This window comes from Cottoperca gobio, chromosome 3 (genome assembly GCF_900634415.1).
Source record: "Cottoperca gobio chromosome 3, fCotGob3.1, whole genome shotgun sequence".
Taxonomy (NCBI): domain Eukaryota; kingdom Metazoa; phylum Chordata; class Actinopteri; order Perciformes; family Bovichtidae; genus Cottoperca; species Cottoperca gobio.
The window spans coordinates 27,357,664-27,370,258 of NC_041357.1; the positions used below are offsets into that span (position 1 = coordinate 27,357,664).

The following is a 12,595-nucleotide window of genomic DNA, read 5'->3' on the forward strand; positions in this document are numbered from 1 at the left end:
ATTAAAACTAATGGCCTTTCCAATGAGGAGCATTCCACAAGGTTAACACAGTGCCTCTAAATCTGCGTAACGTTACCAACTGCATATATTCCATAGATGGAAAATAAAATGACACGCACGCACAGGGTGGTCATTCACAGGGTGGTCATTCACAGGGTGGTAAAACTGCAACACGGGGAGATAAAGTAAGTGAGACTGAGCGCGTTAGAAAGAGGCACCGAAACGACCTGGGCAAACTCGAGATGATGTCACCGCGGCGCACAGACTGCGCTGCAGAGAGGAACATGTCACGCCCGTGCGTCTGCGCTGTGTCCCGTTCTTGACTCATCCGAGCGGCAGGAGCCCTGCGAGTTCTGTCCATCCTGGCCCTCAGCCCTGCCCGGTCCCACAGATGAGCTGTCTGTCGACACCTGATTAACACTTGAGATAATAGGTCATTAAAGTCCCACTTCAATCAATGAGTCCAATCGAGTAATCAAGGCTGAGATTGAATGAACCCAAACCAGCGTGGAGCCTTTAATCGGTATTGTGTGGGGAGAGTGTCGCTGCACGCAGAATAACACTGTTGTGGTTGAAGCCACGCAGCTGCACATGTGGCGATTCTTCTCTTTCTTCACTGCTGGCCTCAAAATCTCTTGACAATCCTGTGCATTATTTGAATAAAGAGCAGTTTCTTCCTTCATGGAAAGCTTTTATTTAATTGCTTTCACCCATCAGAAGTACAATAACCTCATCATCCCCTCTCGTCTAAAATATGTACATGACCTCATGCAGTGCAGAGCTCTGTGACACACACACACACACACACACATCCCACTCCTCTCTCATACCCCCTCCTTGTTTAGCTGATAAATTAGCTCTGGCCTTTGTTTAAATCTCTCTTGGTATTTGGCAGGTCAACGTTGTTTAACCTGCCACCTTTCAGCTGTGAAATTCCGTCCATTCTCATAAATCAAACTGAAGTGTCATTACTTTCTGATTAGTGTCTTAATCACACAAATACACAATTATCGCTGCTCATAAGCGTCCAAAGTACCACACATGGACAGTTACTAATCTCTCAAACACGATACACACACATGTTTTATTGGACTATCACATCATATGTTAGATCACAGTTTGTAATGATTATGTACAAGCGCACGCGCGCAATCCTGCCACCGCGGATATTGCGCGGAGTTGTTCGCGAGCTCACACGTGTGCACGGGCGATTGAGTGAGTAGTCGTTGTGGGCTGACAGCTGAGCTGAGCTGAAGTGAAAGCACGAGGCCCGGTGACTGAGAGAACAGAGGGATCAAGCATTATCATCAAAAACGACTCCAGTGCTCCCCACTGCGTCCTCACAGCTTCCTCCAGTCAAGCTGTCTGTTTGTTTGTGCATCTGTTGCGTCAGTGTGGACGCTCCGTCTTTTTGAATCAATGCACTTTGCAGCTTCTATTACTCGATGGGGAAGGAGACACGAGCAGAGGACACACACAAAAAAAGTTGAGATAATAAGAGAAAGGTGAGGACACCGTCTACTTTTTCCTCTTTTCACATCAGTATTCAGATCATCCATCCTGATCCACATCTTCATTTATCTTTATGTCTGAGAAATTCATCAAGCCAGAATCACATTAAGAAGTTCAACATTTAACTGCTGCTCTGCTATTACTCCAACAGAGATATCCAGACATGTGTTTCTCCCAGTAATTCGACTGCAGTTTTCTCCTGTAGGAACTGGCACACATGATACCAGTGTGGTTCATAAAAAGACATATCACTGCAGGGAAGTGTGCCTAATTCTGCTCTGAGAGTAGCTCTCGTAAAGAGACATTGTGGCTAGCCTACTAATAGAGCTGTGAGGAGAGAATGATGCAACTCGGAGGCAATGCTTTAATTTGCCCTTGGTTTCGCACACGCGTCTAGGAACAGCCACTCTGTTCCAAAGCTGATTGGCCCGTTTACCTTTAGACACGGGCCAACCACTAGCCTCCGAGGTATGAGGTAGTTGCATTTAGCAAGTGTTCAATTTTGTTTTCCTGTGTTACTTTTCCGGCCTGTGTAGGTCAAACGCTGCAGATGTAATCTCTGTGGTTGCGGGTGTAACGCTGGAGTCTCTCCCCCCCCCCCCCCTTTACGTACCTCAGTGCATATAGGACGCTGTTGCCTTCCACAATACTTTCAAATGTTTAACGTGTATTCTTATCAGAGGATGTTTGCAGTTCAGTCCACTGGGTCCACAATGCCATTTGTCTCTTAGCAACCCGTGCAGCAACAGAGAAAGATCAGAGAAGCTACTTATTAACCTGTTGCTATGACTACAGCGGTAGGCAATAACTCAGAAGATGCTTTAACCCTTTCTCTCCAGACCGCCTGTCTGCTGATCACCACCGATCAACAGACAGGCGGATAATGTGCAGGGAAGAATCATAGCCTTCATATTTCCTCTAACTGTATTCACCTGTCTGCGTCTCTGTGTGTGTGTGTGTGTGTGTGTGTGTGTGTGTGTGTGTGTGTACATGCCCAGCAGAATGTTTGCTCTATAAACCAAATAAATTCATAACCAGTGCACCATCCGAGTGCAAACAGAAACAAAGACATTTCTCCTTTTGTTTCCCTCCGAGCGTTGAGAATACTTTATTGCATATGCATAGATGTAGCGCATTTGATACGAAGTCTCGCACAAGCACAATCATTTTTGACGTACGAACGTGACAGGCTGCAGATGTTTCCATATTCTTTTTTCTGTATACCTCCAAAAAAGGGAACACTGAGTGGTGACAAATGCTTTCCGCACGCAGGTTGAAGCGTTGAGTGTGAACTGATTTGAATTGATGTTATTCCAGGAGAAATCAATGCATTTTTTTTTGTTTTAACAGCTGCAATTACGCCCCTCACGTCAATTCATCAAGAGATTTGCATGAGGTAATTGTTGGCGCCACGTCTACTGATGCATTTTTATTACGTTTCAATTAGGAATTGAATCCAATTAGCGAAGTCATTCCAATCAACCAACAGGGGTCTCTCCTGAAAGCAAAGTCTACAGGATGAGGGGGCTGCTGAGCTGAAGGACACGTGAGCCTTAAGCCCATCTTTAATCCAAAACTATTTGCATTACCTTCCACAAAGCATTTTAATATAATACAACAAATAAGCAGTTTATTAAATTGTAGTGAAAGTATTTTCTAAACTAAAAAGCCGTTAATTATTAAGTATTTTCTATTTATTTGGGTACATTCAGTATCACACTTTTCATTAATAAAAATAAATGATCGAACATTTGAAGTACTTTTGAATCTCAATTTACTGAAGTAAAATAGAAAGTAAATAAAACAACACGAGGCTACAGATGAGTTATTCAACCAACTCTTACAAAGTGTAGCTGTGCATGAACTGCACGTGTGATACTACATGTATACATCTCGACTGCGTTCAGTGGTGAATGTACAGCGTTGCTCGTGATGATCTATAAACCTTCTCTGTTGCACTTTCAAAAGAAGATCACAAGCATAACCTCTAAGTAACCCTGATATTTGCTCCCTCACCAGATGACACAATATCAGTGAAATGCACACACAGAAAGCCGAGCTGAAAGGAAACCTCACAGGGGTGTTACACACTGTTTATTTGCTTGTGAGAATTATCTTCCTAATAACATTGTCAGAAGCGATGGGCACGGCAGAGCTGCACTACCTACTCAAAGCGAGCTCAGAGCTTTGCTTTTGAGGTCGGCTTCTCATTCTATGACATCATGTTAATATCCTTTTATTTATTTATTTTAGAAACTGCTGAAAACTTGTCCTGAGGTAGACAGACGAGCGGGGCGATGGTGGCTGTTTTGGCTCGCAGAAGTTCTGTTCCTTTGATCTTGGGGCAGAGTTAAGTGTGGGGGATTGGTCGTGTGCACGGTGCTACTGCCCCCTGGGGGAGAGCACGGGGATAATCGTAGCTGGGAGCGGCAGATGGCTTCTGCAGCTTCAGCAACCAAAGAACACTCTTTCTATCTACCAACAAGAAAACTGGTGAGGAGTAAGCACTCCCATGGGTTTCTATCATCACCATACTAAACGGATCAGCCTTAGAAAAAAAAACAGAAATGACAGCTTGTGTAACTCAGGTGCTTTTATGGCCTTGAGCACTAATAAACAGAGATGTTACCGTCTCTGTGGGGAAACGTCTAACAGGTCAACGCGTCCAAAAAAACACAGTAGAACAAACATGGTGAACATTTCTTATTCTTATTTAAGTCCAACACAAGTCCCCTAACCTGGAAATGCTGCTCATACTCAAAGTGTCCAAAGCCGGCACAAAGGATCCAGTGACTAAAGTCAGCAGTGCACCTTTGTATCTTTCTTTTTTTAACATAATAGAAGGCTTTTCAAGCAGCTAAAGGAGATTCCCCATCTCTCTCTCTTTACCACTGTCACGGTCGTTCACATGCAGCACACACACACACACACACACACACACACACACACACACACACAGAGAAAACGGACACACTAAAACGTAGCCTTGGCAAATGGAGGTGCTCAGATTGCCCACTTAGACTGTTACATTATCCTTTTTGTGTGTTTACTTTACAGTCTGTGCTCATGTTCAGCCTTTCTTCTGCTCCATCTTTGTGCCTCTGCTCACGCAGCCTCCGTCAGGTGTGTGCGTGTATTTCCCATCCTCATTGTCCCGTCTCTCGTCATCCTTTCATCCGTCCCTCATCTCTCCGCCGCCATCAAGGACCCGGTGGCCTCCTACGTAGCGCCAGTGGAGAGAAGGGTCTGTATCTCGGCAACGCACCTAGCAACCGCTTCTCGTAACTATGGATTATAACCTGTTGCCAAGGGAGACAGAGATGGAGGATTGATTTTTTTCCCTTTTTTTTTTTTATAGGATGAAATTCAAAGTGAATTAGACGCATGAATAAACAATGCATCAAGACAACTAACACTTTATTCATTTACTCTTTTATCTGCTTTATGCTTCACCTTGATAAATATTAGTAAAGATTAGTCGACAGATTAGCACAGAAACATTTTGATATGATTTCTGTGGAACAGTTTTGGACTGTACTGCCCATAAACATTATTCATTTGGTATTCGTTCATTTTATTGCAATATCAAAATAATCAAAAGCCCATTTCATCATCAAATCATGACATGTTAGACTGTTTAAGTAGATATATTTAATGGAAACTATATATGGATGTTGCTCTTAAAATAATGTAAGTAATATTATATGTACACCAGTCAAAGTTATTTATTATGGATGCAGGATTTAGATTAATCTGTGAAATGATGTACAACATTACAGTACATTGTTGCATTATTTTGCAGAGCATCAACAGTAACACTTTTATTTTTGTATTTATTTCTGTCTTGTGCTCTGAATTCCCAATATTAGTCATTTTTAATTAATATAATAAAAAGGAAAGAAATGCAGCAGGATTTAAGGTTCGGATTTAATCCTTGACATCTCAATGATTTATTTTCTATCAAATAAACACTGAACCCACTAAAAAATTGGCATGCATGCTGGCACACTACTAAAAAAGGAAAACAGAGCCCTAATAAGAAAAGGGGACACACACACACACACACACACACACACACACACAGTCCCTTCTCTCTCTTTATGTTGGTGCTTCTCCTTTCTCTCCATCGCCCACTCTCCGATGAGTGCTTTTACATGGCCACACAAACTTGTCATTAAACTAACCCACTATTTTCCATCACCTCTGAGCTAAATTACCACACTCTGCCTGGCATCCTGGACCAGCTTGTGGATATGAAAGCCCACAATTCCCCTGCTATCACCTCTCTGGGCTCTCGCAAGCGCACTAATGATAGCCTGCCACCGGAGAGCGGGTGGAATGGAGCCGTAATGTCCTTGGAAAGTGCAGGCTGGTGTGCACGCTTGTGGGAGAGCGCCCTGCTCCGTGTCAGGCTCGCTCTCTCGCTCTGCTGGTGTGGATAGCCTGCGTCCTCCGGCCTCCGTGTTAATGGGCAGATCTAGCTTGAACCCTGACGACTGGATGTTTGTGACGGGGGCCTGAATCTGACAGAGGTTACTGCCATTAGCATGCCAGTGTTGGCCGGAGTATTGATGCACACACGAGTACGAGCATAAAACCAAACATTCCTACACTGCTGCCTCAACTCCCTGCAAAGTTATGTTGCTATAGTCATTACTGAAGCGTAGCTACCTACAAGAGCACATGCAATGAACTGTGGCTGCAAACATACAGCATGCACACACACACACACACACACACACACACAGAACATTTTACAACCGTTAGATGTTGCACTGTGCTACACTATTTCATTTGTTAACTATAATGTGCTTTATACATATACTGCATTATGCTATATTAAAATGTTATACATTGCTTATAATAAATATCTTAAATAATCTTTCCAGATATTTTATTCCAAATGCATGCAGTTACATTACTTTGTACGTATTAGTAACATCAACATATTTACTTTAATTTGTTTTTTTATGTATTTATTTTGAACACTTTCATAATATTTTTAAATATTGTGACATTATACTGAAAAATATATATATTTTTACCTTTATTCAGACCATAGTTATTGTTCATTGTCAAATGCATAATTACTTATTAATCATACAAAATGTGAAAACCTTTGGTACAATATAGTAATAATTAATACATTGTACATATTACATCCTACTATACTTGATAGAGTTGGATGAAGTGAAAAGATGAACATCACGATGATATCACTAAAGAATGCAAGTTTGCACTGTGAAAATGTAAAGTGATCATCTATGGAGTGATATTTATTAAAACACAATCCTACAATTAAAACATCACTATTTAATATACGCTCCTACGCTATATATATATATATATATATATATATATATATATATATATATATATATATATATATATATATATATATATATATATATATATATATATATATATATATATATATATATATATATATATATATATATATATATATATATATATATATATATATATATATATATATATATGTTATCTTATTCAACCGGCCTCCTCCTCACACGAACATCTCCACAGAGATCATAGCGGACTTGTATCCGAGCAGGTCGCTGTCTGGCTCAAGGACACTTGGAGAGGAAGACACATGAGGACACTACGAGGACAAACTGCTCGGCTCGCGCTGCACTTCCGCTCAGTTACAGTCCCGAGTTATGAGGAACAAACCGGCTGAAGAGGGTTTTCTGTTACTAGTTTAAATATATAATGTTTTGCACTTATTCATTCATTTCATACAAAACTGTTCAATAAAAAATGGGAATGAGTTTGTCTTTATTTCCAACAGAGAAAAAGAACACAAAGAAAACTAATTTGCTTTTGTGGAAACTAAAATAATTCCAAGCTTGGTTGGTGGAAGACGACATTATTTAAATAATGTTGATTTTTCATTTCGGAGGCAAAGAGAACGCTCACTCTCTAACGTGTGGAACCAGACGAAGAGAAGTTCAAACTGTGACAGAAACATTTCATGTTGATACAGAACATAAGTAGAAAAGAGTATTTGTTGTTGTTTTCAGGGAATAAAGACACATTGTGCACATGTGTTTCAGAAGCCACAGGTCTGTTCTCTCAGTTACCACCACCTTGTGGTTGCTGGAGGGTACAAGCAGGAATAACATTACTAATATTACAATACAATACAACATTTAGGGTACTTTTCTGCATATCTATATATAAAAACAAACTATGATTCATGCAGAAGTTACGTAAAGGTCCAGTTAAAGAATCTCTGAGCGCACGGTGAGAACAATATGTTGACTTTATAATTAGAAACTACATTTGATGAGTTTGAGATGTAATTTACTGAGCAATGATTGTAGATTCCTCAACACAATTTTTAAGAATGACTAATGCTTTAAAATCCCTCATTTACAACCGGCAGACAACAAAAGGACCGTGTTCTAACAAAATGTGTGAATCTGTACCAACAAATACAATTTCCTTCCCCGGGATGTAATATGGCCAGCCACCACTAGGGGGCAGTAAGAGTCTGCCGCAGACAGAGTGGACAGAGTACAGCCGAAGCCCTCCTGGGAACAAAGGATTAGTAGGTGGTCCAGCACAATCAAAAGACTGTTGTATGTAAATTGTGTAAATCCACTAAGGGAGAGGAGGGTTACGCTCGTTTGATTTCATGGCCGGTCAACCCACTGGAGAGGACCTCAGGCCAGCAAACCCATGGCTGTTATGGGGGGGGGGGGAGAAGGGCATTGTCAAAAGTCAGCTACTGACAAAAAAAAAAATCACTTTCCTCTGCAATGTTTTGTTTCTGCACTTTTCATTTGGGGATATTTCTTGGCTTCGGTTCCTCGTCTGTCCACGTGTGATTCTGTTGTGGACAAACATAAGGTGACTGTTGTAAAAGTTGTCACCTGTATAGAACATTACCATTCCGGTCAGACCGTAAGTCACCTGGGGACAATGGGAGCTTTGCTGCGTGGGTGAGTGAGTAGGTAGGTAAATAATTTGGGAGAGGAGATAGGGACACAATTAAACTGACACATGTAAATGCTGGCTAAATGGGACATGTGGAGGAGACGGTGCCTTCTCAAGCAGCTAATTGATCAATTAAGTAAACAGAGGCCGCTCCTGGAGGGGTGTCGTGGTGGGGCCGGAAAATGGGTGGAAGATAAGGCAAGGTGCTAATGACTCATCTGTGGCTACAATACGAGTCTGACAACGATAATGCAGCAGGAAGGGCTGCGGGGCGACAGAAGCACCGCGTGGTCAGTGAAATGTCTCAGAATACTGTGTGTGTACTCAGTTTGTACACCAACAATGTTTTAGGTGTGCGCACATATGACACGCTTTACATTTGTTGTTTTATAGTGCTGCTTTTACATCTTATATTTCCAATGTAAAGCAGGCGCAGTGTCGTCTTTTCTGCTACTTTAGCTGCAGGAAACTTTAATTTAGCTCATTCACAGTAACAAAAAGGGAATATGTTTGTGGAGATACAGATGCCTTTGCAGAGGCTCGCCGGCTGAACGAGGAGACTTCTTCACACCCCACATCCGTAATTGGTCTAAAATATCACAATTTGCTTTTGCTGCCTTGTGGAAGAGCGACTCCAATTCTGCTTCTTGCACATTTGCTGCCACGGAGTTCCAAGTAAAGCGACAATACAAAGCCTCTGCGAGTAACTTCTTTACGGGGGAGTAAACACAATAACGGGAGCACCTAACAATATATGGTAATCCAGCAAGACCACAAACTATAGGCTCATATGTTAGCACAGGAAAATAAATATTAGCTTCAAAGAAAGTAGGATTTATTGCGTATTCAAAGTGTCCGTGTCCTGATTTCAGGTCAGCCAGGCCTCTTCATACGTACACCGCCACCTTCAGACGGGACCTCAGTGTTGTAACTCAAGCTCTGTGTCACATGTGTTGGGTGTTCTCTGTTTTAATGTCTACTTGTGCCCTTTGCTGCCGTGTGAAGTACTTTGTGCGGCACTTAAAAATAAAACTGATTTGATCTGACCTAAATATAAACGTGGATAAGAGGCATTTCATCTAAAGATTAAACGTCTTGGACTTTGGCTTACTTCGATCATATCTTGCATCGTAATGGGGGCCTTGTAAAAGTGCATTATCCACATGCTTGGGAGGAGGGTAATACGTTGACAAAGAGGCACGCTCTGATGTTCCAAATGTGCAGAGTAAGTGGCGCTGAACGAGACGGGCTCCTGTGCTGACAACCAGGTGGACAGGTCCCCACCCTCATTCCCTCCGTCTTTCATTTGAATAATGCATGCTAATTACCTACTTGCCGAGAGCAGAACTGTCACCCCACAGGCCCAAATAGAAATTGCCATGCACAAACACAGACACACACGAACCAGCATGTGCACTCACTGGCACACATGCACACGTACAGTGGCTGTCACTGCGGCAGTTCTGCATACGTCCTAAACACTGGCATATTTACAATAGAAACTTGTGAGGACCGAGTCGATAAACTTGAGGGAATGCTTTCAACAAAAGGACCCGTCAAGGCATTATGTAGGCTAATGATAGACTACATGCAGCACACTGCTGGAAGAGCTGAGCATGGCACTTCTTAAGCTCTAACTGACAGAGATTGACAGCACGGGCGATACAATAGTTCGCTGAAGTAGAAGCGCTGATACTGTGAGGAATCGTACGCATGTTAATCGTCATTTTATAATGTGAAGAAATACTTTAAAGTTAATGAAAAAAGAAATGTTTCAGAATGTTGACAGATTAAGCAGTTACAACAAATATAAAAAATTAAAATAAAAACTTAAGAGGAGAGGCTCGTCACTTAAAGGAGGATAGCTGGTCCACCTTAAAAGGTCAGTCCACCTTAAGTGGGACTAAACTGCAGTTACACACATCTTCACACACAAACTCTCTGTCTCCTAACCGGACACTCGTCACGTTAACGTTACACCGGGCCTGCAATACACTCTGCACAACATCACAGCTAATCTAATCAATGCGGTGGAGACTTACTGGACAAGAGTGTAAACGACAACACACACACACACACACTGCGGCTGCTAACTCTCCCAGACGGGTGAACCGGGGACTCAGTTGCCTGTTTAGCGCATAAACTGCAGCTGGCAATAAATGATGGATTTAACATGTTTGTGCATCAGTTATTGTTGCAGCTGGCGGCCGGTGAGGCTCTTGAACCACAGCACCCCTGCATGCAAGTCATAACTCTTGTTGGCAACTCCTTGTAAAAGCATCAAAAAAAAGGTACTTCTAGCTCAGAGAGCCAGGCTTCCTGTGCCAGCAGCTTTGCACTGCAGGATTGGCGCTCCTTTTCCCTTATCCTGTAATGTAACTTAGCACGTACCCCCGCAAAAAAGACATAAAAGGGACAGTTAAAAAAACAATAAGGGACTATTACAGAAACAAGAGTGACAGCAAAGAAATAAATGTTTATCTACACACACACACACAAGTATGCACGTACACACATCCATAATTCCATTCCCACATGTATTAACAGACCCACAAACATATATGCTTACTCTGGCTCTCTCCCACACATGCACTTGAATACACACACACACACACAGACACACACGTCTTTGTAATATAGCCCTAGCATGGAACTAATGCTCGTACCTTTGCAGAGTTGCACAGCACTTACAGTGTATCGTGGGAGCTCAGAGGGTTTTCATCCCATTCATTTGAGGCTTGGTTACACAGAAAAATCCTCAGTTGGCTAAACCTGCAATTCCACTGATGAGCTTCCTGGCTGCGGACCCAATACGGAGGTATCTGGCAAACTGTGTGTGGGTGCATTTTTTATGAATTCATGTGTACGTGCGCCTGTGTGTATTTGTGTGTGTGTGTGTGTGTGCGGCGACAAATCGCCAAACAACGCTGCCAGGGTTTGCTTCTCCAACTTTCATTTCCCACAACAAAAAAACGGTGGCAACCTGGGGCTACTTTGACCCTCCTGTCTGTCTGCCTGTGAAAAGGCCCGCCATTGGTATGCAAGGCATGGTGTGTCCTCAACAATAATTCGGGGATAAAATCAATGATGCTGCCAGTGAACGGCCCGTGATTTTTACTGTCTCCATCAGTGACTTTTGTGGAAGGTGTGTGTGGCTCTCTGACACGCTGGTTTGACAGATCTTCAACAGCTGTGTTGGTGGAGGGCCATGTGCGAGCGGGGATGAGGGTGTTGACAAGGCTGTCCATTAAAGCTGCGAGTGACACATGAGCAGCAGTAAAGCTGGTCTGTCCCATCGCCGTCATCGCTGTCACCAGTTTGCCGCCGCAGAGGGTTTAGCCTCGCTTTAATGGATTCCTACTTGACGGATTCCACTTGATCACATCTCAGTTGAATCTCCATTAAGATGTCAACGCAGTGGTTAATGCATTTGAGTTTTTACCCCTCGTCCTGCTAAACCGTTATTTATGACACTTATTAGGAAGCGTAACCCGGCCATCAATTAATGTCCTGCAGGCATGCTAAGCAATTGGGTCCATTGGCGTCAGACCAAATGTACTGGAACGTCCATTAATACTGCAACCCGCACACAAGTGCTCACATTCTAATGAGCATATTCAGAGACACACACACGCACTTCTTTAGGCATACACGTGCACATTTGCAATTTTCTTAAGTTGCATTTTGAGAAAAGGTCTAATGTATCATGAAAAGAAGACAAATCTTCCTTGTGCTTATACTTATGCTATATACATATACATACACACACACACATATGGTTTTACTCAGTGCTGACTGCTTCCCCTTCCATTAATAATGACCAAAGAAATGATGTAATAGTACATCCTGATCTAGCTGCTGTAAAGAGAAACATGGAGCCACACACTGTGAGAAGAGGAAAAGGTCCCGAGGGTAAATGTCAGCTCATGAGATTGACTGCAGTGAAATGTCAAGAATCAGTGAATTTGACTAGAGTCTGGTGTGTAGTGTTACTGGTGTTAATACACTGACAATGGGATGGCTGGTAGCACCAAACACATTTTAAGAGCATTTTAAACTGTATACTTTTTAGTTGTAACCATTTAATGTTGCTTTCCAGTATTTCTTGTGCTAAATTAAA

General features: G+C 42.2%; 1 long non-coding RNA gene across 1 annotated transcript in view; it reads right to left on the reverse strand.

The window, feature by feature from the left end:
- Nucleotides 1-2,502: 2,502 nt before the first annotated feature.
- Nucleotides 2,503-12,595, reverse strand: part of LOC115024365 (uncharacterized) — a 43,334-nt gene continuing 33,241 nt past the window's right edge. The window contains exon 3 of the long non-coding RNA XR_003834117.1: nucleotides 2,503-4,811. This is a non-coding gene — a long non-coding RNA (uncharacterized LOC115024365). The remainder of the gene's footprint in view (nucleotides 4,812-12,595) is intronic.